At 50.4% G+C, this 24,858-nt stretch overlaps 1 protein-coding gene across 7 annotated transcripts in view; it reads right to left on the bottom strand.

Annotated features, from left to right (window-relative positions):
* The window catches only part of tiam2a (TIAM Rac1 associated GEF 2a), an 85,902-nt gene that overhangs the window by 45,885 nt on the left and 15,159 nt on the right, over positions 1-24,858 (bottom strand). For 2 of the 7 annotated variants that reach the window (XM_035609508.2, XM_047337690.1), the window contains exon 1: positions 21,602-21,782. The exons of 4 other annotated variants lie outside the window; for them this stretch is intronic. The gene's annotated coding sequence lies outside the window, so the exon portion shown is untranslated. Of the gene's footprint in view, positions 1-3,806; positions 3,938-21,601; positions 21,783-24,858 lie in introns of those variants that run through there. One more of the 7 variants, XM_047337689.1, reaches the window with a different exon arrangement.

Consider the following 24,858-nt stretch of genomic DNA (forward strand, 5'->3'; position numbering starts at 1 on the left):
GTGCTTAGTCTCTCTTCACAGCACTGTAATTTACTGCATGCACTGAGCTCTGCGTTTGATAACAGGTGTGCCCGCCGGCTAAAGAGAAGATGCTGATCCTCCGGCTTTTGGAAGAGGACAGTGTGCGATACGCCGCACTAGTTGTTTTCTCGCCGGGATAAACAAAGACGGTGCAATTCTGGGATTATCGTACTTTTAGTAGTCTGAGATTCTGTGTCTGGAAAATAAAATTGTTCTCATTGGCAACAAAAAAAATAAATAATGACACAGCAAATATCCCAGAGATGAGAATATTTCCTCTCAAAAGTATCAAAGCAGCCGGTCCGACGAGCAGCTCAGTACTGTACAGGACAGCCCAGTGGAGTAGTGCCACCCTGGCGCTTCCGTATGACTAGTTTATAAAATTCACTCCGCCCCCCTCAAATTTAACTCTCCTCAATCAGGCATCCAAACCAAACATTAGTCACATTTTTCCACCTCGCCGCAAGTAAATGACGTCGTCTTTGATCCGACTTGGGAAAGTTTTTGAAATCCGTCTGCAGTTTGCCCGTCTGTTTATTTTTAAACCTTGGAATCCAAGCCTGCTCGGCTTTCTTTTTTCACTTTGTCACCGCCAAATTTGTCCGGTGGCGGGGTCCAAAACCAGAAACGGCCGAGGAGTGCTCTTGCCGAGGCACCGGGCCTCTTCTGACGAGCAGCCCGACTCCGCCTGGTGTGTGTAATATAACCAACTTACATGCATTGAGCTCACGCTCCAGGAAGGCTTTCAAATAGTGCGAACTCTACTAAGCCTCGCGGCACACGTACAGCACGTGTAAGGTTACAGTGTAAACAGCCCGCTGCCAAAAGCCCTAACCTTCAGGATTAAGTGATCTGCAGAATTAAAGAGTTTATCGGCTCCTGCATGGATGAACCTTGACTGTGAGGTGAGATTATAGCGTTGGATGACTGAGTAAATGCACTACTGTAAAAAAGCCTGTGTTTATTAGATGAAGCAGAGTAGGGAAACTCCACGGGACTTGGACGGTTTAAGTGTAAAGCACATGTGGCACTGGATCGTGAAGTTCAAGGGCAGGGCAAAAATCCAGTTTAATGTTACAAAGAATATCAAACATGACAAAAAGCCACACAAGGGAATTATTCTCTCTCTGGTTATTTGAACTGTGCAGAGTAAGTGTGAAGAAGCAGTAGTTGAAAGCGCCGTGGAAACTTGGACGGAGACGCGAAGGCCTGCGATGAACTTGAACCTTCACTCTGAGCCGATCAGGGGATTAAGTGAACACTTGCTTCGCTCGTCACGAGTTGCGGGGTGAACCGGTGCGAGGGGACGTTGGATACAAGCGGCGCGGCTCCTGACCCTGAATGCACCTATTCAAACGTTCAAGCTTTTGGCCAATGACACATGTAATATTTTCCGTCTCCCACGGCTCACATGGACCTTGGGCAAAGCCGAGTCCATAGCACTCGTGGTGGATGCACGGTCAACGGCTGGGCTGGTGCACCTCGGAGCATTCGTATCCGCTTCATTAAAAACATGTGCGGACAATTACACATTTTCTTCCTGAATTCCCCCATTTACACCGTCTAATACCCTCACCATGAATACAGCTCAGGAAGAGAAAGAAACCTCGAAAGCAGAGGACTGTGGAGGTAAAATGATCCGCCAAGTAACTCCACATGAATGGACGTTCACTTCGACAAAGCCCCTTCCGGAGTACAGACCGGGGAGGCAGCTGCCGACAGCACCCGGAGTCAGCATAAAGCTGCTTGTCGAACTTGTCACAGTGACTGCTTTCTTTTAACAGCGCCACTGATGCCTTCCTCGCCGAGTTTATTCACGCCGAGCAGTGCTGCTGCGAGTCTGAAAGGCTCAAAGGCGTGCCGGCGCACAAACCTACAGACACACACGTTGGCCTTCTGCTGCGGGCTGAACTGGAGTATTGTGCGACTGTTTCGGGAGAACAACAAGAACAAGTCTTCCTTTAAGCGGCAAACCACGACACCCAGTCTGAACTCTCCCCTCCCTCTTCCCCTTCACCCCTCTGTCCTCCTCAATGGGTTTCCTGCGGGCCATCTGCTCTGGGGCAAAGGGACCACCGCCACCCCATCGCTCCTCGACACACCCGGTGACCTGGCATTCTTCTCGGGCTGCCCCTGGGTGACTCCCACGTAAGCCCCGTGTTTAGTCTGGCGCTGGTCGCGTCCTGGGTCTGGAGCTCTGGATAACGGTGAGGAATGAGCCGCACCTCGACGTGGTATAAACACAGTAGGTACACGGAGCGTTGAGGAAATAACGGTCTTCTTGTTTCCTACATGAAGACCACCTGTGGAGCAGGAGGCTGGAGAACCCTGCCTGTCCTTGAATCCAAACTTGAGGGAACAAAGCCGGAGGAAAAAGAACTATTGACACAGCAGTGTGAAGCACACTGATTCCCCCAGAGAACCTAGCCTCACGGCAATAGCATGATGCTGTTAGTGCACGTCTTTTTTTTCTTTTTTTGTCTGCTCGGCTGTAAAACGTGGGAGGTACAGAAATCTTGCTGGACCTTTTTTGCCGAAAGAAAACATTCAGAGAGCAATAATTCTCAAAACACGGGCCAACCATGTGGCACAGTGTTTAGTTAGTGTCGGGTTCTGGGAGAAGAAATTGTAAATCAAGAAACGCAAATGGCAAATACACTGGCCAAAATAATCTCTGAGAAAAATACAAGTGCCCACATTAGGCTGTGAACTAGAAATGATGAGGTCATTTGTTATTGGTAGTGACTGTTAACACGATAGCACTGCCTTCCTCCTGTCAAATCACAGCCCATGGGACTTGTCTCTTATCACTTTCCTCCGGCGCTGTGGCAACTGAGCTCTTAAAGGAGCAGTGCGCTCAACGCTTCCCTCTCTCGGTTCAATCCATAACTCATGTCAAACATAAGGGAAACAACAGGAAGTGAAGACGAAGAAGAAGAAGAAGAAGGGAAAACAAGAGTAATTGGAGCCGACGACCAGGACGTCTCCTGACGAGTTTTTTGTCACACAAACCAGATTTTCGTCCAGCAATTGTTTGGTCACGAGGAAAAATGTCCGTCCATGAATCACTTGCTGAAAGCCCATATTACCGTGTGCTGGATTCCGCCAAAACCACCAAACATCCATCAAAGTGCTTGTTAAGTGTCTTTCAGTCTTTTTCATAATACATTTAAAAAGCTCTGCGCCCTGGCCCCTGACCAAAAATGACATGGCAGCCTTCTGAAAGATTTATGCACGCATGCCACTCCCATTCCGGGGCGATGCCAAGAAAATAAAATGTGTACACTGTGATCCCACAGAGCAAGCGCCCAGCTACTTCAGCCCGGAGATTTCGAAGTTGAGACTCAAGTCGATCTCGGGAGTGCATGTGAAATCCTGAACCGGGAGCAGAGGACGTGATAAAGTCTGAGATTGCGAGTGGTCTACAAGGCTACATGCTGAATCGTACACAGCGAGGCAGATCCAGCAGCCACAGGTGGAAACACACAGTGTCTCTCTCACTCACACACACACACACACACACACACACACACACACACACACACACACACACACACACACACACACACACACACACACACACACACACACACACACACACACACACACACACACACACACACACACACACACACACACAGACACACACCTGTGCATCTAAACAATAGGAAACGCAATGCGACCTCTTCAACCCCGACCTCCTCTTCACGCGGTAAAGTGGAGAAACAAAGGCAGGGAAGGATAAAACATAGAACAAACACACACACACACACAATATCCCTTACCTCCGCGGTCCCGGGCTTTAATCTAACAGCTCTTTGAAGAGCTGGCAAAGGAGAAGTCTTTCTGGTGTTTCTCTGATCGCAAAGTGGATTCTCCCTGTGAAGGCTCGTCCAGTCTTAAAGCAACATGCGCGCATACACACTCCGCATCTGACTCACAACCCCAGACGCACTGGAGGACATGTGGAAACTCCCCCCCCCCCGGCTTTTATCGCGGCAGCAGCAGCAAATCACAGTCCTCCCGGGGGTAACCCTGGGTAACAGAGTGCCAAGAGGCGAAGCCAGAGCGCAGGGAGCCAACCTGAAAAGTTCTCAACAGAAGAGTCCTCTCAGAGACAGAGGAGCGAGGAGGCTTTATTATAGCGCTCATCCATTTAGAGTCTCCACTGCTCCACGGCGATGTTTTTCCTATATCCTGCTTTTCCGTTGGCCGGGAGGAGGACGCCGGGCGCGTTACAAGCCGAGGCGGTTTTCCACAGCAGTTTGAAGCGATTGGGCAAGACGAGCTGGCGTGTAATGGCTGCAGCGCTGCCTGGGAGGCACCGGGGAGGGGTGCAATGACTGGAGCTCTTGTCTGACCCGAAATACCACAGTGACCCCAGTTGGGGGCCAGGGAGGCAGCCAGCTACTGGGGAGACAGACAGAGAGTGTGTGCGTGTGTGTTTATGAGTGAGTGTGAGCCAGGGAATAAGAAAAAAAGTCCAGCGAGTGAGGACAGAGGGTTGGTGTGAAAAAGAGCCCAAAACTACTTTGGTGACACGGCTGAGCTGTTTGACAGTTTCCCGGGGGCCAGAGGGGCCGAACTTGAGGAGAAGCCAATTAAAACACAACCAGAAAGTGCAATTACAATCTCCGAGGCGCACTCAAAGTGTTGCGACCCATTCTTATCCCGGCAGAGACGAACTCGAGACCGCCGTCGCTCTAAAAACACACAAGCATGCCTCCATTTGTCTATGGTTCACATAGCTGTGGTCGCACAGTCGAACTGGGCCCATCCAGAAAGCCGCACAGCCACACCAGAACACAACACAGCATCGGGAATGGAGGCAGTGTGCCAGACTGCTCCGGGGGAAAAAAGCAGCTCGCGAACCCTGCCGCGAAACCAGAGCGACTGGGTGAACACTAGTGTTCGGAGACACGGCACTCGTACAAAATGGAAAAAACATAAACAGTGTGTAACCATAATGCTCAGTTGGGTTGTTCTTTAGAAATTCGGAGCCATTCAAAGTCATGTCCGCGCCACGCTGCATGAGCAGCTGGGGAGCGGTCTCTCGTCGGCCTGCCGCTTGACATAGAGACATCAGCAGCCAGGACACAATGTCAGCGGCGTTTCAGCGGCGCTGCACAACACTGTCAACGGCACAATGGCGCTTTGCAGCCGAGTCTGAGCTCCTCTCAAAGCCCTTTGTCCGCCCGGAGGCGGAGGCAGCTAAAGGCCTGGTCGACACACACGCTCAGTGAGACCTGGGCGGCATGCGAGAAGTGAGGCGCGGAGAAAGAAAGAGAAAGGCGTGGCGGACGGCCGGGATGCATCGTCATACAGAGCAGGTGCTGGGTCGAATTTCACCCAGCCAAATGGTCTGACCCCTAATTAAGGTCAATTAGGGCCCCAACCAGCTCTCCAGAGGCAAATTAAAACTCCTCTGGAGTCAAAAGTCAGGCATCTGAGGCTAAAACCACACACACAACTACATTTTAGTTTAAAACGCATCACTGCTGAGCGCCTAAAGCAGAGAAGTTTGGAACTCTGTGGTTGCATTGTAGAATGGACGGGCAAAAATGTAGATGTTTGGAAACGATCACATCAATTACATCAGGAGTACTACCATGATGAACACCAGGAATTCCCTCTTTGATACGAGAGCGTCTAGATGAACCCTGATGTCCAATGTCTCGGCCATTTGCTCTCGCTGGTCGAGTGATGCTCATGGGACCGGGCTGACGAATGGGGCGTGGGGGGGGGGGGGGGGGGGGGGGTCGGGGGGGAGGAGGAAGTCACAGGGAGAAAAAAATATGAGTTTTCAATCAGCGCGCTTATATTTCTCGTCTCCTCCGTAAACAACGCGATGGAGCCACTCTCGTGGCTGGAGGCCGTTTACGCTTTGATGACATTGATTATCCTGCTCACTGGGGACTGTGGTCGGCGGCAATTTGTGAACAAAACATCCGTGGGGGAGAAATAAATTGATCTTAATTGCTCATGTTGGCAGAGATTAGTACCGCGCCTCACCCAGAATATCTAGGGCCTTGAAAACACATCAGGAAAAAGGGGGTCTAAAGAATTCGGGGTTTAGACTGATGGAATTTACTTAAGCCAGGATGCATTAGGTCAAGGTGAAAGGTCAAGGCTTTTGTTCGGTATTTGGCTTCCCCCCCTCGATCCCACTCCGCCTCTTTAACAAATCAGCTATTGTGGGTGAATTCAAATATATTGAATTGGACGGATATTTGGACAGAAATGGGAAACTGTTTGAAACTAATAAACTGGAAACAGGAAATACAAATATGAAAAATGTGTCTCTAATGTTCTGTGACATTCACATCCTTCAAAAGGTTATCCCTCCTCCCATCTCTCCTCCATCCCTCATCCGCCGTCACATCGTCCTTCTGTCTCACACGGTGAAATCTCTATCCGCCGCCAGCCTCCCCTGCTGTCGGCTCAGTTCATTTTCTACAGGTTGAGGCTCCTGTCAGACGGGACAGCCCGCAACAGAGAGTCCGACGCCGACTTTAAATTAACCAGGATGCGTCGGCGCATGCAGGCCTCGGACAAAACAGGGGTGATGTGCGCCTGTTGAGTGTTTGTGTACGAGGGGGGACGACGCCGCAGGGGTTTGCTCTCCGTTGGCGGGAGCTGAAAGGAGAAATGTGGTGTGTGTGTGTGTGTGTGTGTGTGAACAATCTTCGTTTAGACGAGACACTGACTCAGAACGTCCTCAAGGGGGTGTCGGTCTCCGCCTGTCGCTTCCTCGAGCTCATGCGTTTGCACTTTTACATGTTTCGAGGAGTGGCAGAGCGGAGGAGCAGGTTAACGGCTCTCGTAAAAAAAAAGGATGGAAAGTGTGCGAGACGGAGGCAACAGCTGGAAGACTGCAGGTGCAAGTGGGCTTCACTGCTAATCAAGCAGCTTAATGGGCAGAGGAAGGTCATCGTCAGGGTCGAATCAGTGAAGGGGAAAAAGACACAAACAAACTTGGTCCAGAGCCGCAGCATCTGGCTTTGAGGCCGACTGATATTCCCTGCAATTTAGCTGTATTGATTTTACAGTGCGATCATCATGCTCTACAGCGCATCTGAACATCTGTTCCACCTCCTAGTTGTTTGGTCAGTTTCAGAGCTGCAACTTATCTGTTAGTAATCGACTACTAAATCAATCGCCAGCTATTTTGATAATCGATTAATCGGTTCAAATACTTTTTATGAAGAAAAAGTCAAAATTCTCTGATTTCAGCTTCTTAAATGTGAATATTTTCTGGTTTCTTTGTCCCTCTACGACAGTAAACTGAATATCTTTGGTGTGAGGATAAAACTAAACATCATCTTGGAGTTTGGGGAAACACGGTCGACATTTTTAACAAACAACTAATCGATTAAATTGAGAAAATAATCGACTGATTCATCGATTATGAAAATAATCGTTAGTTGCGGCCATACTCAGCTTCACTCTGTTATCACATGAGCGCTAAAGCAAATCAACGCAATCTTTAAGAGCCCCCATCTTCAAGCCACACAAGTTCGAGACAAAACACCCGGAGGCGATGGTAAAAGTAATAGAAAGAGTGACAGGCGGCGCATACGAAAACATGTGGAACCAGACTTTTTTAGAAGCCGCGGGGGTCAGACTAGAGACCCGGGTGCGCCGCGGGGAAAAAAAGGAGCGCACACCGGGCCGCGCCCAGGAAGACGGGCCAACGCGCGGCAGCTTCCTCGTACAAAGGGGAAGGACAGATACCTAATTATCTCTCCGCTGAGAAGAGATGGAGAAAGAAAAAGTGCCTTTAATGGTGAAAAGGGAAAAGAACAACATCATCATTAGTTAACGTCCAGGAAGGTCAGTTAGAATTGCGGGGCATCATCAGCAAAGGTCAACGGTTACCCTGCATATTTTGCACGTACGAGTGAAAACGGGCTGCGTAATGCGGCTGCATCAAACTCATTTGCGAGCGGTGTTATCTCCGCTGGATTTGGCTGCGGCTGTCATTCGTGCGCTGCGGGATAATCTGGCACACGCTTCGCGGAGTGAGCTCCAGTGATTAATACAATCAGCCCCGCGACTCACTGGGCTAATTACCATGGCAATAGCCACTGTAGTGTGCTGCGGCAGGCGTGCGGGACACACTCCGGGCTCCCCGAGGTGATCCATCAGAGATCATTGACAACTGCGGCACAATATCAGTCATAGCGAGCTGCCAGCTGCCAGAGGTCACACAGAGTCGCCAGAGGGTTCCGGGGGAAACAATGAGGTGCTGGGGATTTGGGGGGCAGGTGAGACGAGTACGGCGCGCACAGTAAATCGAAGTCGCACATACGCGTCGGAAAGCCACAGTCGCACCACGTTCGGCATCAATCACTGGGCCCTACGGGTGAAACAAAGATCCAATTCAGGGGGGGCGGAGATCGATTCATCGGGCGATTTGGAAAAAGTGAATCTCTCGGCTCAGTCTGCCCCAGTCGTGATGTAGCGTCATAAAAGGCTGAACCCTTTGAATCAAAATGACAAACGGCTGGTGTGTACGACTCTATCTGGGGTAGTAGGGCAAACAACCGAGTCTGGCTTCGTCCCAAGCACACACACACTCAGACTCTCACACTCAGACTCTCACACTCTCTCTCACACTCTCTCTCTCACACACACACACACACACACACACACACACACACACACACACACACACACACACACACACACACACACACACACACACACACACACACACACACACACACACACACACACACACACACACACACACACACACACACACACACACACACACACACACACCTGCTAAGCTGGCACACACTGCTGCAGCGGAGGGGCCAGACACTCGGCATCCAGATGCTCGGCGTGTATGAGTGTGCGCCTCGCGGTCCCATCCATCACTGCCACGGGGCGTTGCATTAATCCCCTCCCCGCATTCTTGAGGAGCCCTGACGCCAGGGAGGGAGTTTGCCCTTGTGGCCTCCCCCACCCCGGGTGGAGAGCACAGCTCATGGCCCCCCCGGAGCCACTTACTCCTCCCGTCTGCGAGAGTGAAACTTCATTCAGAAATCCGTGTGAGCCAGCGGATCGCTTCAACGTGTGATTTGAGCTCGGAAACCCTGGAGGACAGTTTGCCACTAATGGATATTATAATTCAAACGTTACCCCACCCCCCGTGCCAAGGCGAGCATATGCGTGTGGTAAACTAGCGCCCCAACTGGCAACGTCCATCCTTTTACTGCCTATTACGGGTCAAAGGGTAGATCGCCACTGGGCCCAAACGGAACATTAATCATCTCATCTCGTTCTGATCTAATTCATTAGCATTATTCTTGTCACCCGGTCCCGGGTACACGACCATCTGACTGATAACACAAGCGAGCGAACTGGAAAACAAAACGAATGAAAATGATAAGTAGGCCAGGAAATGTAAAATTAGGCAGTGAGCGGGCCACGGCAATCGTTGGTGCCGGCTCAGCACTGTGAAACCAAACACATACATCACGGTCACGTCTATTAAAGCCGCAAACTGACAGGCCAAAGCCCGACACGACGCTTTGTGCCTATTAGAGGTCGTTGGACTTGTCCGGGCCCGCCGGGTTGGTTCGCTCGTCGTGATCAAGGTTAAGATAGATAACAAAAGGGAGCCGACGCTCCGCTCGCCATTAGAGGCCATTACCCGAGGCAATTACTGTCCGCGTCCACGCCCGTCTTCTTCTTCACATTAGCCGGACTGAATGATTGCTTTTGTTAAGTGCTCGGGACGGACGTTACCCGGTGAGAGCTCACCTGCTTAGCATTAGGAGAGTCAGAGCCACTCAACTTGCTCTTCGTTTGGCAAACTTCTCTTCAGACGCCAGAATTGATCTCGAAACGAGAGAAAATGAACTACAGAATAATCCCTCTCTGCCAGAGGAGAGGATTAACTTGTTTAAAGCTAATTTAAGGACTGTTTGCTTTTCTTTCTTTCAGCTGTGACTCCCAAACGCATCCGACGACATAGGAATTACATATGTTTCTGTTTAAAAACCAAACAAACAAATGGGTGTGACGATTCAGCAGAGGAGTTTTAGTATTCCCATCACACGGGGCTGAGCGTCTGTGCGACAAGCGCACATCCCCGCGCCTGGCCCGAGCAGAGCGGTGCCGTGTCGATTGGGGGATAAAGACGGAGAGTGGAGTCGTCAGCGTCGGGCTTGTGGACCTACATCACGGGCCTGTAAACACGGGATGACAGTCTGGACGGCTAAATAAACCATCCGTCAGGTGGAGTCGCTGCTGTTTGGGAACGTCGCTCTGGGTCTAAACGCATGCGGCTTAATGCACGGTTTCCAGTTTATAAATGTACTTTAAACACTCCTGTAGCCTCCAATAAGGAAGAATCCAGCTTTAACTTTAGTAAACAGTGCGGGGGACCCAGCTACTCATTCTCTACAGAAGATCGCAAAAACAACCACCAACCTCCGGCCGAGCCGGTCGTCGATCAGAGGTGGCTAAATGCCCCGAGCAATAAACGGACAGTGGAATAAAAGCCAGCGTTGTACAATCTCACGTTTGCCCCTGTTATCATTAACCAAACATTTAGTTTTATTGCAGCGTCAAGCCCGGCCGGCCACGATATACAGTATCTGTAACCGGGTACTGTCCACACAGCGTAGGAGAGATAACCAGAGCTAGACTGTCTGCTCAGCGTCCCGAAAGCACTGATGATGGGCGAGACAGCTGGTGAGGAGCCAGGCAGCCAGGCAGGCAGGCAGGCACGCACGCCGGTCGTGAAAGTCTGAGGTTACTGTGCACATGCAGAACCCTCTAAAGCTTCTGCAAACGAATGGCCAAACCATTATGTGTAAATACGAGAGCTTCACGCACGCAAAGAGTTACGCACACAGTCAAAGCCACATTTTCAATTGTGTGGCATATAAGTGTCATTTGAACAGAGCTAATCCTCTTTGTGCATCAGACCACAGATTTGGAACAGTCTTGACACACGTCATTCTGTGACAATAGTCGACAAACAGCCACACCTGGGAGAATTAAACACACCAATCTGTGACGAGAAGTGGTGTGTGTGTGTGTGTGTGTGTGTGTGTGTGTGTGTGTGTGTGTGTGTGTGTGTGTGTGTGTGTGTGTGTGTGTGTGTGTGTGTGTGTGTGTGTGTGTGTGTGTGTGTGTGTGTGTGTGTGTGTGGCCTATTTTCCATTTTCTTTTGTCAAGCGTGAGAAATAATAAAGGCCACGCCGGATCTTCCAGCAGAAGATAAACACTCACAAACAGGTTTGACACCTGCAGTGATTTTGCGTGTGGTCACGTCACAATTTGCATGCCTACTCGTCAAGCACATGCTTACAGTGCACAAGCCATGACCCGGTTTCTGTCCCCAAAACGGTGTCATAGGTTAACATGCCATTCGCTGGAGTATATGTGAATTTGTTGTGCGAAACCTGAAGACAAATTTGCCCTGTAATACGCGTGAGAGTGTGTGCTCATGTGTGCTCATGTGTGAGACAGACTTGGGCTCTTCACACTGTGGCAGAAAGTCTGTGAGGCTCCAACACCAACGGTGCCCAAAATGGCAGAGGCGGGATTAGATTTCACCGTTGAATTATCACAAGAAATTAGCCCGGAGCCGTATTGGACCCGTAATCCTGAACAGGTGTTCGACAAAGGCGCTCGGGCAGCACCGGGGCTTTGACTGGGAAAGTTAAACAAACGCCTCGACAAAGACTGACCTGTGCAAAGGAGGGGGGCCTAAACCAGTTTCTCGAGTCACGCGAAAGCAGGAGGACACGTGAGCCAAATTTGATTGCAAATCTCTGCAAAACAAACTCCTTTGTCCCGCGCCGCAAAGCCCTTTCACGAAGGAATGTGGTGCATAAAGACTGACGACACAGAAATGAGCCCAGCGTGGGCAGCGGGCACCCGGGTGGCACCTCTTCTGAGGTTCTGAGGCAGAGGTTTCGGCTAAGCGCCAAGCAGCTGTGCCGCATGTGCACCGCTCTTACCGACATGATTTAATCAAGGCCCCTTGCCAAACTCATTATTATGCAATCCATGTGAGGGAGGCTCAAGAATGTCAATGAGGATCCACGCTCATCACACTGGCGTCATGCACAGTCACCGGAGAGAGACACGAGCGCTTTCACACAGTTACAGACAGTAAATCAACAATGTATTCCAGTTAACAGGGCTTTTCTTCTGCGCCTCGCACTCGGACGGGCCAGTTCCTTAATTTTTATCCTGCGACACAGAATGTTCCTCGACCAATTGAATTAGTGCAAACAGGCAGATGTGACAGCCCGCTGATGTCCCACAGGACGGGCCGGAGGAATCGACGGGCAGATGCTCCCACCAGCAGAGGTCACGGGAGGTCGAGCCGTTCCATTATGAGAGGACAAGGGTGGTATTTATTCACAGCCTTCTCCTCTTAAGAAGGGGCGAGCTGGGAGGGAATGGAGATAACATACTTAACCCTTGAAGAAAAACGGCTTTCTACAATCCATCCACTGTTTTCTCCCATTCCTGGTGGAGATCCGTCTGCTTGTCCACCCACTTCCTCCAAGAGGAAGATATAAAAAACAACAAAACACACCCAGATATTCGCAGATTATGTGGCCCCTGAATGATCAAGAGAAAGCGCTGCCACCCAGGCGGCATAATAAGAGAAAAAGAATAATATTCACTGCCAAGACTCATGCACTGCATCCCACTTTAAACAGCAGTAATGACCACAGGGGCATATCGTGGTTTAAACAATCGAACCTGATCCGACTTGTCTGCAGAGTCTGCGAGACTGTTTTGTCTCAGAGGAAAATCAAAGTGGCTATGAGGTTCCTCTGAAAACCGCACATCGAGGATGACGGCAACGTTTTGTTTTTATTTCACGCTGCGCATGGATGTATGTTGGCCCCGGTCTCCTGTGGCTAGCCGGAGCGTATGAGACGGCTTGCCAAAAAGCCAGAGCATTAAAACGTGATGATATGGATGCTGGTGAAAGATTGGAAAAAAAAGAGTGCAGCCCTCCAGCTTGTTAAAATACTTGTTGGCTTGGGGGGGGGCGCGCTGCATGATTGTATGATAGCAAGATTTGGGAAAAGCAGCAGGCATGTCTGGGACCAAAACATGAACACCCCCCAAACACACACACTTTCATCATCATTTCAGAAAAGCGCCCTAAGTCCAATCAGATGCTGTGCATGCCAATAAAAAAAATGTGTGTTTCCACTTCTTAATTCAAAAGTGAAAGGAAAATACAAAGAACGAGATGATGCATGAGGCCAATAATACAACATGACTGTAAGCACAGCTCCCCCAGCTCCTCGAACCGTACCAATCATCTGCACTGTCAGGAAACACCAGTTCCTGGCGTCCCTCAACATTGTTATTATTAGTTCAAGCCGGGGCACGTCGGTGCGAACCAACGCGCTGTATAATATTGTTATTAGCATGGGGGGGGGGGGGGCCGCAAGTTTCCAGTGAGGCCCATTTCTCCACGCGAGCCGTGACCGCAGGGCCTGCCGCTGGATTCAAACTGCAGAGGAGCACGACGAGCGCCTAAAGAGACAGGGCTGGTTTTTCAAAAATAGCTTCAAGGAAGCAGCACGGTTATTAAAGTCATTCTTTTACAGTCGGAGCCTGCGCCAGGCGGAGAGAGACGTGTGGACTGGGAGAATTGGCAGTCGCCAGATGAAAACCGCCGCGCTGCATCCGACGCCTGGGCACAGACACCGGAGGCCACTGGAAAGTGAAAAATAAAGCTTTTCTAGCTGTTGTTTGTGTAGACGGAGAATATGAAGTGCAGTAAACAAACACAGCGGAGTGTATCAACCGCATGTCAGCGGGTCGGGTGACACGACGTCGGGCAGCTATTAGTCACCAGTCAGGACATGCTCCTCGGATCACCAATCTCGTAAAACTGTGAATAAATGATTTCAACCTACACAGGGGAAATGATTTATAATGAATGACTTCAGACGGTGTATGCATTCACTTTACAATCGGATTGTGTCGCATGCCAGGCGAATACCAATGAGTGTTTTAAAGGGGTGCTGGCTGGGTGAAGATAAAATGCAGCATCTGTGAGCGAGGCTTTTTTTCTACCTTCTTCTTCTTTGATAACCTGGCCAGAGGATTCCTACCACGAAAGCAGATGAGCTCCGGATCAGCTGAGCTCGCACACATCCACTCCTCCAACCTGGACGGCGAAACCGTTCGAGGGAGTTATGCCGTGTAACACACACTCTTCTTTATTATTCAGCCAGAGAGAACGCAAGCAGAGGAGCTGCTGTACAACGTGTGCGCCACTGTGGCCCTGCATTCTTCCAACAGGGATTTTTTCATTTACTCGCACATACACAGAACTTGCACATTTGCTGTAGTTGTGAGTCAGTGATTCCCGTGTTACCACAGAGAGACAGTCTGAACTGTAGAGACACTGTGAGCTCACACATCAGCCACATCCAGAGAAATCCACCAAGCGCCAACTGGTCCAGCCGAGTGAGTCAGACCAGGGAGGGAACTCTGAGGGGTCGAGGGAGATGACCCACACTAGCTACTGTCCTTGCCATTTCATAAAGTCTCAAGACCGGGAGTTTGAGGAAGGTACAGTATATTACCAAAAAGACTGATATTCACAGATCATGTGACTCCTGAAGGATCGAGAGAACGCGCGAGGTCTCGACTTTAATCTGTAACATGCCTTGGGATAACGTTTGTGGTGATTTGGCAATACACAAATCAAACTGACGAGCGAGAGAGGTGGGGTCACCGTGCAGCAAGGCCTCACGATGGCTGAGGCCAAGTCGCGCTGCTTTAAATTTATGTCTTTTAATACTGTTCTACTTGATGTGCAAAAAGAGTTTGATTAGCTTTCACACCAGGAAAATATTGGTTATAGTAATATTGATATATTGAATACTTGTAAAAGAAGAGTTCTACATTTTGGGCCGAGGGGAAGGAGAGAAGACTGATATGACTCTCATGTCTGTTTGGGTAAATATGAAGCCTGGGAGCTAGGATCAGGGCTGTAGTGCTTGGACGGGGGAACCAGGACCGGGATCAGTGGGAGTCTATAAATCCAAGCAGGCAGTTCACTTTCTTGGCTCCGGCACCTTTAATAACATTAGGATCGGGCTGCAGACAAATTAATGACAGTTGAATGTCAAATACCACTAGTAGCCCCTGCGCACACACACACACACACACACACACACGTGCCTGCTGTGTTTACAGCAGCCTGGTGAACAGACAGCCCTCTATCTCCACCTCGAATAGGTTTCAGAGATTCAGTCTGATTGAATAGAGTTTTTAATAAACCTCTAACATGGCTTTGAACCCCACGACGGCTAGACTGCTTGAAATTAAAAAAGGAAATGGTGACATTCACGAGAGCCTGGTGGCCTCTGCTGTGACACTGTTGGGGGAAGGCGATGCATAAATAATGCAGGACTCGCTCAGGTTGCCACAAGCTGAGCACAGACCTGCACTCTGCGTAGCACCATGCTTGACTTGGCATCAGCCCATGGAGAAACCTGCTCGCCGAAACGCCGACCTTCTTGACTTTGTATGAATGCATTGCTCATGCGTGCGTTTGTCGACGGTGAGCTTGTACTAGAGCGTTTTTTTTTCCCGTTTGTTCGGTAGCAGGAATACGCCTGAAGCAGGGAAGCAAATCCTGCGCCACGCGACTGCACCTGGAGGTGCACGGGTGTTTCCTCGTCTCAGCAGCTCGGTAGAAAAGTCCGGACGGTTCGGTTCTTTGCACCTGCGTCCATCAACTGTGGGAAAAACCACCCAAGCTGTGGACTGCGCTGCCACGGTGGCATGGAGAGCTGGGCCAGGCAGCGGGAGCAGATTTGGTCCCTCTGGGCCGGAGAGAGGGGAAACCTGGGTTAGCAGCTCTTATGCAACAGCCAAGCAGAGATCGTGTCTTGGCACCGGCAGAGCAGACAGAGGTGGACTTTGAAGTGTCTGGACCATGAGGCAAACCCAAGTCGACTGTAGTGAGAAATGGATGCCGGTAGGGCAAACCGTGGCCACCCAGAGAGGGTACCGAAAAAGTAATCTTACAGTGTTTCCCCCTACCATTGAATTGGGAGGGCGCCCCGCCCCGCCCCTAAATGTCAAATTGATTTTAATATATATATAATTTTTTTATTTTTTTGTGTTTTACATATAATGTCAAGCAGAAGTCATTTCAGGTCATTTTCCTTAAACACCTTATTCCTCATTCCTGTATGAAAGATTGTGGATGAAACTTAACGTGATTTGTGAAACCTTACCCTAACCCCCCCCCCAACCAGTAAACCTTGGGAAAACACTGTCTTATACTGCAGCCTGGCCTGTACGCCGTTCGACTTCCCTTGAATTGATGACATATTTTTACACCATGTTCTTGCTATTTCAGTGGCATAGACTGCAACAACTGATAAAATGCTCCAACAATTACGGTTTCATTGCTCTTATCTTAACATGCTTCACAAAAGGTTCCTTCACTCGCATATCCTTTCCCTTGTGACGGCGAAAGGTCCGTCAGCCAAACAAGCCTTAAAGATGATATCGCCCCCCAGGACACGGGTTATTTGGATACATTTACCTCTTTGGGAGGAAAGGATTGCCGAGAAAGCTTTAATTGAGCATGTTCACTGAGTGGATGCCAGGATTGCCGTTGACCTAAAGCAATCACGAGCCTTTTTCTCTGTTTACGCTTGCCGGATGCCAAACGACTGAACAAACATGACAAAGGCCCCGGAGACTGAAGTGGAGAAAAGAGCTTATCTTTCTCAGAGATCAAACCACCGACCGCTAAAGCAGGGAGGGGGCTGGACAGGGAGAGGAGTACTAATGAGCCTGAAAATGTTCCTCAACATAGCACGAATGCAATGGCTGCCAGGGACACACCAAAGCACTTCTCCTCTGTCACAAAGCCCAGGAAACTTTGCAGATGAGGTCACATCGTGTCCAACGCAGTTCGGCGGAGCGAGCCACTGAGCAAGCAAAAGAAGGGAAACCACATCAATATCTTATGAGGGTGAAGAGTAATAGCAATTTCGTTTTGCGATGGCTGATATATGGCCGCTGAAGATAATACAGTGATGAATGGACTATTAGATCCGTTGGATCCATGTGTGGTCAGTGATGGAGTTGTGCACATCACAACACTCTCGCCCACACTGCTCTGTGCTAAGATTTATCATTTATCGCTTGTGCAGGTCATATTGTGATCCGATACCAATCAGGCTAATCTTATTTCACTATAAAAAGGAAATCCATGAGATCATGCAGACCAAAGAAACACCGCTTTGATTGCTTTACTTTTGACTCTGAATGTGTTCGCACAATCAGGCACCACGATTGATGAGCTGTAGAAGAACAAAACAGGAAGAGGGTGGGTCTCCTGTAGCCTTCATCGAAAACTGAAAAAAAAGACAGTCAATCTCCGCCCACTGAAGAGCAGGTGGAATGTGTTGGAGTAAAAGTGTACCCAGGGTTTGCTCCATCCATCACAGAGGACAATACAAGACACATGGCACCAACTGAATATCCCAGCGCCGAGCACTTTGGCCCGTAGTACCAGCTGTGTTTGCCTTTCCAATAAGGCAAAGCTTGTAAGTGAGACATTATGGCTACTGGACCGGGGCAGGGTAGATCAATCTCAATTCCTATTGTTTAAGGATTGACCAGTGGGGGGTGGGGGTTACAGAATGGATTATTTCCATACAAAGAGGGGCTGCTGATCGTCCCAACACTGCGGCAACACGTGCCGTCGTTCGAAGCAGGTATCAGAAATGAAATATATCGTAATGTATTGCACACAGACCTGATGCAAGAACTTGATACGGTTTCCAGCATGAATTCATAATCATAGGGCTCAATCGGGATTTTAGACACGGCGTCAGAGTGCTGAAAGAATATATGCTTTGAGAATATAAGATCACACACAACCGATATCCAGTCCCATATGTGGATCAGTATGCCAGCAAATAGCTCCTCGTAGTCCTTGTCCTCCCCATCCCATCGTTCATAATCATTTTGATAATCGAGCCACTTCTCGTGTGTCCACCGCTTGTAAATGACTAAAAGCGCTGTGACAGCATCTTTTGCCAGACTGAAATATTGTATGTCATCTGGTGCGCCTACAGGAATTACATGCACCGCTACTCAACTGCTACCATGGGGGCTATTTGTCCCATGTACACCAATCGCCATACGATTTATATGACCATCGATAAAAGAATGGTAATGGCGTGTCTAACAGCTATTTCTTTTGGGGTTAATGAAAGTCTGAATCACACAAGTCAAGTCGTCCGGCACTTAAAGCCACCTTACCCCTTTGTTCACCTACACCCCAATCATCCTCTAGGTAACTCTTAATCCAGTACCTCGTTTGACACATTGTAAAAGCTCCCGCCACCATTTAATCATCACATATTGTGTATACTTCGCAGGGGACCCAGATGGGGTTCAACTCAATTTAGACCCACACATTAATCTTCTCAAAGGTCGGGGAGTTTCTGGCGTTTTAGGAAGAGCGCGAAAGGGCGCGTCGGTTCAGCTGGGTGACACCACGTCGCTCTGGTGAGCTGGACGGAAGTCTGTCCTGTGAGAGCAGCAGGGCAGCGGATCTCGCGTTGAAGCAGATTCACAAAACGCAGCCGACGGAACAAATCCCTCAAAGTGGATGGGTTTTTCGGTGTGTGTGTTTGTCCAACAGCCCAGTATCCACAGCAAAACAAGATGTATCCAGAAACACTGAATTATGGAGCACATAAGGTACAAAACGTCTCTTTTCAGCTGATTTTTTTGAAGTTACAGGGCTCTGTTATTTCTGTCAAAAGGGCCACTTCTCGAGTCAGGGTGGATAATGTCAGGGTTGTATAGGTAACAGCTCTTTGACCTGTAGTCGGTTGCACCAGGACGGGGACAAAGCCAGCCGTGCGTCTCTTAGGTTGCACGGTGGCAAATGAAAAGTCTTGGCCAACATGCTGTCAACACCCGCTTTCAGGCAACGTGCTTTTTATAGCCGAGAGTCCAGACGCTGCTGGCCGCACAATACCAGCAAACACTTGGAAAGCCAAATATAATCTAAACCACGGCAGTGAAAAAATAGAAACATACAAGCTATAATTATACTTGCCTGACTGGGCCGTTTAGTCTAGAATAAAGGCCTTTCGAGGGCATCTCAATGTGATCTGAGTGAATTGGCAGTGAAAAAAGGGGGGGAAAGTAAAAGTTTTTGTTCATCTCAATTTGTTCCATTTCAAATCCTTTAGTCCGGGAGATGCAGTAGTCATGCAGAGCCCCAGTGGTTTCCCCCTGCAGCGCCTCGCTACCTAGAGACAGAAGAAGGCCTTCATCCCCATGTGACAATAAGCACAGATGTTACCCATGCCTGATAAGTCACAATGCGCGCCACCGTATATGGAGAAAATTTGTGCCGGGGGGGGGAGGACGTGAAACACTGGCGTTTCTCGGCCCGTGTGCTGGCACTTCAGACGCAACGATGACGAAAAACTCTCTCACACTCACTCACACACACACACACACACACACACACACACACACACACACACACACACACACACACACACACACACACACACACACACACACACACACACACACACACACACACACACACACACACACACACGAGCCTGCGGAGAAGAGCACAAATCCTTCTCCGACTCCACAAAGGTTGCTGTTCACACGGAGCATCAAAAGAACCAAAGACGAAGAAGAGTGCGCTTTCCACAGCAGCAAGTTGGGTTCTTCTTTACATAACTCCACAAAGTTGCACAGGGCAAATCCACTCACTTCAACACAGACAATATCGTTTCATGGAGGACGTTCCTGTGGCAGTTATGTCACTGCCTGATGATCTTACCGAGCCCTTCAGCTTAAATTAGACGAGTGATGGGCCTCGGATGCCTGTGAAGCAACTCGGTGCCACCCGGTGAGGGGGGGTGGGGGTGGTGGGTAGCATTACATCTCCCTTTTGTCACTGGTAAACAACTCTGACAAGTGGCAGTGCTGCCAGCTGAAAGGCAAAATGTGCAACTTGTGACACACGAGGAAAGAGTGAACAAGCAAAAGCAATTCACATATTTCCCACTATAAAGAAAAATTACTGGCCTCACTAAATCAATATGACTCTGGTTCAAGACCCAGTACCCAACCCAGGGGGAAAAACTGAATAATAAAAACATAATGTTCCTTGTGGCTGAGGATTTCTTTGCCACAAAAATTTGTGCCGCAAAGGACAAAACATACGACGGGTTCTGACCCGGGCGAAAAAAAGGGTGCATTCATGAGAGCAAAGGCAATTATGAAAGTACTATTTCTGCGCAGTCCATTAAACGGGCAGGGGGCCTGAAACGCCTGAAGAAACATAAACTAGTCACGCAGCATGTCCCACCCCCCCCCCCCTCCAGGAAAATAAACACATTCTTGGGCATCTTCCCTCTTTGATAAGTCGAATTCCTGCTCCGAGCAAATGATTGGTGGGAATTTACAAGTTGCGTCCATCAGTGAATAACCGTCGATCACATTAATGACGATTACCATACCACATTTCCCCTCTCCAGCACTGAACTTCCCCCACCAAGACACTGAGCTGTGAGGATATGGGACAGGCTCCAGGCGTCAGGCGGATCAATGAGCAGGTCAGCCTCTCGCAGTCAAACATTAGCCCGAGTTTTTGCATTGTGACAAGCCTCCCCAGCGGCGTGCAAAGGTAGCAGGGCAGCAACGCTGACACCTTCTCCCGAGGGTTTCCAATGACAAGGGGGCCCGCCGTGCCAAAAAGGCATGCCCGGCCTGTTGTGGCCCCCCTGGCTCTGCTTGCCTGTTTGCTCATGGGCGGACCTCCTCACTTCAGGGGTCTGAAGGGGGGGGGCTGAAAGAGGGCCCTTCCACCCCAGCACACGGGCACACAACAAAACACGAGGAGGAGGGTAAATCACAACAGAGGAACATACCCCGGCCGTCAGTGGAAGGACCAATGCCTCCAGGCTCCCAGTTCATAAATCAGAGAGAGAAGAGAGAGCAGCACATCCCTCCACAGGGAGAGATCACGGTGTGTGGAGGAACATCCACGAGCCTTTAGTTTGGACGTCTGAATTCATTTCCCAGGCTGCACCAAATGACAGGACGCACTTTATTGCATTCATCGAACCAAATCCAAAAACCTGACCCCAAATTTTAGCACACCCCCAAAACTTGAAAATGTCAAACACTGCATTGTAATGAGGGAAGTGCATGTTTCATTCCAGATGATCGTCGATCTAGAAGGGACAGTGCTCTTGTCTTGTCACGGTGTCGCTGTTGACTTTTTTTCTTTCCGAGGCGTTTAAAAGTCCCCGCACCGCGAACGAGTTGCACCCGCCGACGACTTGACCACATGTTCCTCACAGCTGCCACACGACGAGCCGGTGACACAAACTGGAGTTTCACGGACACGTGTCGGAGTGAGCGCGCCGGTGCGTTTTGGCGTAAAATCCGGACAAAGTGCGCACACACACACACACACACACACACTGATGAACAGAGTCTTACTAAAACCACCGGGACTGAAGAAAGAAGTTCGCCCGCAACTTACCGGCTCACGTTTGCTCTGGTCACGATACACGTCGGTCGGTAATCACGTGTTTTCCCGCTCGACGCAACTAACGACGCCGCATTTCTGCGCAAAACGCGCACAAAGGAGCGGACTTCTCTTTCTCTTTTTCTTGGGAGCGTGTACCTCCACGATCTCTCTGTGTCTGCGGATCGACTGTTGCTGGGACGGAGGAGCGGACTCCTCCCAGACACGGTGGGGTTAAACCCCTCCCCCCGGACCCCGAGGTGGAGGAGGGGGAGCGAGGAGGAGGTGGAGGAGTGAGGTGGGGGGGAGGTGGAGGGGGGGGGGGGGGGGGGGGGGGGGGGGGGGGGGGGGGGGTGGAGGAGTGAGGTGGAGGAGCGAGGAGGAGGTGGAGGAGTGAGGAGGGGGGGGGTGAAGGAGGTGGAGCGAGGAGGGGGGGGGGGTGGAGGAGGTGAAGGAGGTGGAGCGAGGAGGGGGGAGGTGGAGGAGTGAGGTGGAGGAGCGAGGAGGAGGTGGAGGAGGGGGAGCGAGGAGGGGGGGAGGTGGAGGAGTGAGGTGGAGGAGCGAGGAGGGGGAGCGAGGAGGGGGGAGGGGGAGGAGCGAGGTGGGGGGGAGGTGGGGGGAGGTGGAGGAGCGAGGTGGAGGAGTGAGGTGGAGGAGTGAGGAGGGGGGGGTGGAGGAGGTGAAGGAGGTGGAGCGAGGAGGGGGGGGGGGGTGGAGGAGGTGAAGGAGGTGGAGCGAGGAGGGGGGAGGTGGAGGAGTGAGGTGGAGGAGCGAGGAGGAGGTGGAGGAGGGGGAGCGAGGAGGGGGGGAGGTGGAGGAGTGAGGTGGAGGAGCGAGGAGGAGGTGGAGGAGGGGGAGCGAGGAGGGGGGGAGGTGGAGGAGTGAGGTGGAGGAGCGAGGAGGGGGGGAGGGGGAGGAGCGAGGTGGGGGGGAGGTGGAGGAGTGAGGTGGGGGGAGGTGGAGGAGCGAGGTGGAGGAGTGAGGTGGAGGAGTGAGGAGGGGGAGGTGGATGGTGGTGTGTATTTTGGGGGCCAATAACATGCATGTCTAAATATGAGATTTTTTTTTTTTAAAAAGGTACAGGCAGCAGAAGTGCCCAAACTATGGTTCGTGGACCTTCAAGAGGTCGTTCGGGGACGCCGACAGAGTCGCCATCGAATACAAGTTCAACTGCCTGGCTGTTTCACCTTAATTAAAGGGGCAACCTCTCTCTGATCTTACCCCATCCATTTCATTTTATGGGCTTGATGCCTTTATTATTTCATGGCTTTGAACAGAAAGCCAGCTCTATGAACCGAGGATAATGGGCATTTAGGTTTTTAGCTTTAATAATAATTTTAAAAAAGACACCATCTGCGTGCAGCAAAGGAGAAATAAAGGAATCCGGGGACTAAAAGTCAGGATTTCTTGTCCTCTGCTGCTGGAAATGTAACCTCTCTCTTGTAAGTCATTCAACTTTATGGAGCTGAAGTACAACAAATAACAATTGGCTAGTATACCCTTTTAAAACATTATAGGCAAAGAGTTTGAGCAAAAAAAAACCAAACAGAAGCAGCCAATAAGCATGTGTGTTTATGTGTCTGCTGAACAGACGCTTTCACACGTTTGTCGGGCTATATGTTCCACGTGGACCCCGGCGGACCCCCGAAGACATACAGGTGTGGGGGACAATAAATCAAGCTTAAGACTCTAATGCTCCGTGTTATTATTTATACTTATCCAAAGGTTTCACATGCGACAAATGCAACGGGACATTTTTGTTGTCAGGCAAAATATCTCGGGGATTTCTCCATCAGGGTTTGACTGTTTTTAGCTCCTAATCCACCAGACCTGGAGATACCTCAGGTCCAGTGAGAATGTCAGTATTGACAGTTTCCTGCGTTCGGGTTCCCATTTGAAGGTGAAGAGGGTAAGCGTGTGGCAAACCTGTCCATCACGTGCATCACTGCACTGATAAGCGGAGTGATAGGAAACAGGTTTGGTCTCCTCAGACAATCGAACAGCACGCAGGACAAGAGAATGATCATTGTTATGCCTGTGGACAATCCTGTCTTTTCTTTTTTTTTCTCTCTATCATCTTCCTCATGCCAATACGCGTCCACTCCCAGTTGCGACAAGCGGGCCTTCCTTCCTGCAACCCCCCCCCCACCCCCCCCCCCCGGCCCTTTTGCGATGGCCATAAAAAAACCTTGTGTTTCGTAATGTGGCTCTTGAGCCAGGCACGTCGGCCGAACCGGACCCATCTAGCCGGCGTATCGGCCTCTTTGCAGCTGCTACAGCTGTGAGGTTCGACTGGAGGTGCCTTATCTGTCTGCTGCCCATTGAGGCGGCCGATACTGTAACGCTCTGTTCCTTTCGTCGCAGACAGATCCAGATCTCTCCGCACGACACGAGCAGCTTCCCGCTCCCACCCCCCCCCCCCCCCCCCCCCCCCCCCCCCCCCCTGGCGAGTTTTAGCCACAGGGTTTTCAACTCCAGTTCGCCAAAGCGCACCAAACAAATATCTAATGATGTGTCAAGGGAGTGTCAAGGGATTATGCGTGCAAATGAGGGTGCGGGTCATCCAGAAGAACCAGCATGTTGAACTGTGAGAAAGAGTCCTCAGTCTCAGCAGTGACGAGCTACAGATCCTCACCCAGTGTATGTAATGTTGTTCAGCGCCGCAGCGGTCTCTGGGAATATTCAAGCCACATAGAGGTTCTCTGTGTGGTCTGGCAGCTATCAGGAGCTCCGGTCACTCCCCATCTCATTAAATATAATTGACTCTGACGGACATCCTGCCACCCATCCTCCTGTTCTGTCTGTCTGTTGGTATCGCACCAGACAACCCCCCCCCCCCCCCCCCCCCCCCCCCCCCCCCCCCCCCCCCCCCCCCCCCCCCCCCCCCCCCGCTGCTCCTTTTCCATGGACTCACAAAGAACCGGTCGAGGGACGAGAAACCAAGGAAAGCTGAAATGTCGGTATTGTCGCTTCATGGCTTTAAAACACAACGGGGAGCGGGAAAACCGTGAGCTCAGCTAGATTATTTTTTTTGTGCTGACGCTGAATAAATATTCCTTATACAAGCACACAGATATGGGCTCACACACATGTACACACACACACACACACACACACGACACCTCAGCACCTCCTCCATCTCCAGCCACACCGACTGTCCCCACTTTGTTCTGCCATTATGGCGACTCTAAGAGGGTCGTCATAGTAATCGTATGTGTGTGTGTGTGCGTTACTGAGAAGAGGAGAAGCCTTTTTTTTCTCACTCTTCCCAC

This window comes from Scophthalmus maximus, chromosome 15 (assembly GCF_022379125.1).
Source record: "Scophthalmus maximus strain ysfricsl-2021 chromosome 15, ASM2237912v1, whole genome shotgun sequence".
In the NCBI taxonomy this organism is placed as follows: domain Eukaryota; kingdom Metazoa; phylum Chordata; class Actinopteri; order Pleuronectiformes; family Scophthalmidae; genus Scophthalmus; species Scophthalmus maximus.